Source organism: Portunus trituberculatus, chromosome 18 (genome assembly GCF_017591435.1).
Source record: "Portunus trituberculatus isolate SZX2019 chromosome 18, ASM1759143v1, whole genome shotgun sequence".
Classification (NCBI taxonomy): domain Eukaryota; kingdom Metazoa; phylum Arthropoda; class Malacostraca; order Decapoda; family Portunidae; genus Portunus; species Portunus trituberculatus.
The window spans coordinates 21,345,986-21,348,485 of NC_059272.1; the positions used below are offsets into that span (position 1 = coordinate 21,345,986).

General features: G+C 37.9%; 1 protein-coding gene across 2 annotated transcripts in view; it reads left to right on the top strand.

Moving 5' to 3' along the window:
• Nucleotides 1–2,500, top strand: part of LOC123505551 (protein tramtrack, beta isoform-like) — a 57,806-nt gene that overhangs the window by 41,153 nt on the left and 14,153 nt on the right. The window contains exon 6 of one of the 2 annotated variants that reach the window (XR_006675199.1): nt 2,155–2,343. The exons of the other annotated variant lie outside the window; for it this stretch is intronic. The gene's annotated coding sequence lies outside the window, so the exon portion shown is untranslated. The remainder of the gene's footprint in view (nt 1–2,154; nt 2,344–2,500) is intronic. 2 annotated transcript variants of the gene reach the window in all.

The window sequence follows — 2,500 nt, forward strand, 5'->3', positions numbered from 1 at the left end:
ACCACCACTGAAACGCTTTGGATTTGGAGGGTTATCTGGTATTTAGTCTTTTTGTAAACCTTTCATAGTATTTATACTTTCAAAGAACTTATATCAGTGTCGAAGGTAGTGGACGTCATTTTACATGCAGACTAGGGAAGGAAAACGGAAAGGAATTCAGATGCTGCGTAGGCAAGGCCGGCCCATGAGGTAAGCTTGTGCATGTCGGCCACAGCTGGAGGGCTGCGTGCTTTCCTCAGTCTTCCTCCTCTTCTTCCTGTGCTATTTACATTAGCAGGCCGTTTTGGGTCCCGTGGAAGTTCCGGCAAAAACACTATATTTCTTTTTTATGGTGATTAGTTTTGGTGTGTATAATTCACGTGTCACGGACGTCCAATGAGAGCCTGCTATGTCGGTAGTTAATTACCTACATGACGTATCACAGCAAAACCAATCACGGACGTTCGGCTATATGACTTCCAATAAGAGCCCGCCATGCCGGGAGTTGCAAATTACTGCATTTGTTTCTCCTGAGAGGGTGAACCACGAGGCACGAGCTTCTATCACTTGCTAAGCTGCTTTCACCATGGACGCCCAATGCTGTGACTTGTGATTTCAGCCTTTTGAGTTCTATCACCGCTACTCTAGAAATGCAAGAGACTTGTTTGGCATATGTGTGCATCACTGGTTGATATTGCTTCCCAAATTGTGAGTAATACCAGATACCAGACATTTTTGTGATTTCCTTGAAAGGGTGCAGCGCGGCAGCACCATGTTAGCTTATTAGGAGGGAGTGGCTGTGGTCTGGTGATCAGGGCAGGTGTCATGCGGGATGCTTGTTGCCCTATTGGCGCTTCCCTGATGATCCTCACTGCATGGTAATTTTTTCAGCTCATTTGATTACGTATATCGATAACTTTTCTTTGCCGATCCCAAATTTTCCACATTTCATATATCATTGTCTTGGTTTCTTCAATCATTTTTTGTATGAGTAACACTTAATTCTATGATTGTCTTCTTCCTCTGTATTAAGTTTTTCTGCTTGCATTATTTTCTTCTATTTGCATAAGCTGGGCACTGTAACAAGTTTAGATTTTCTAATTTACTATTGCACATGATGCATTTTGTATTGCTATTCGTGTGCCACTTTCTCTCTTTCACCTTAAGGTTCTTGTTGTCCTTGCCTTATATAATGTTTCTGATTAATGATTTGTTGTCAGAAAACTTTTCTTTTTATCCTTTCTTTAGATTTATTCAATGATTTTAAACTAGACCTCTGCCACTTCTTCCAATTTTTTTCTATATATACCATTGTATATATAGAACTTGTTCTTTTAAATTTTGTCTTCATTCTCTTCAAATCTGAATATTTTAGTTTTAAATTATCAAAAAATTCTTTAGTTGTTTGGATCCAGTAATCATTGGGTATGTTCATTATTTTATCCCAATATTCTTTAAGCAGATAATTACTTTCATTTTCTCTTGTGTACTTTAGATACTTCAATTGATTTTCTCTACTTCTGCTTTCCAGAGTGCTATAGCTAATTTCTCCTCTCAGAGTCGGTGTCTGTGCTCTGTATACTGAATTTTCTTTTCTTTGTAGTTTGCTTATTTTCTGTTTAGTGTACCGAAATATACTTGATCCATACAATATTGAGGATACTAACACACTTTTCCAACAGGTTTTGCCAATTAAGATTTTGTTGCAACTCTGGGATATTATTGGTAAGTTAAGTTTTTTTTTTTTCTTTTCATTTTGAGTTTTAAAACAATTTGAATTGCTGTTATTGGTGAGCAGTGTTGCTAATGCTTCACTAAATTTTGTATATAGGTTAGAATTTAGTTCAGTTAGGTTAGGGTTTTGTTAGTAACCATGGGGTTATCCCAAGGAGGGAGTGCAGTCTCCCTAGGCTAGGTCATAATGTTGGATTTGGTTAGTACTTCATTTGGGTTTTTGCTAAATGTAGCAGATACAGCCACAAATGTAGTGGATTATTTTTTTTTTTTTTTTTTTTTTTTTTTTTTTCCTCCATGGCACTTTTACCCCTAGACTTTTAAATTGCCAAAAATGGCCTATAGTATTAGCTTTTCTCGCCCGAAAATCTTGTTTTTCCTCAAGGAAATTGGGGATGATAGTGAGGAACAACTTGTAAATATTTATCTACTTACTTACAGGATGCTTACAGAAGTGGTTGTCTTGATACCTTGACTGAAGCAAAGATTACCAACAGCAAGACTCCGTTTGACTTTGGTCAACCTTGGCTCTGTCATTGCTATAGAGGCATTCCCATGCCCTATCCTTGAATCTTGTCTCCTCCTGTTACCACCACTAAGTTGGTAGATTACCTCTGCTGCAATCTCATGGTGAGTGCAAATTGCTCTTTGATTACAATCACTGTTCTATATAATTGCATGGCACAATATTGTAAACTGCAGTCTTCTGAGGATTCACAAGTAGCCTTTCATGGCTAGATCACAATGAACCTAACGTGTCATGATTGCAGTTTACACTTTGCGTGCC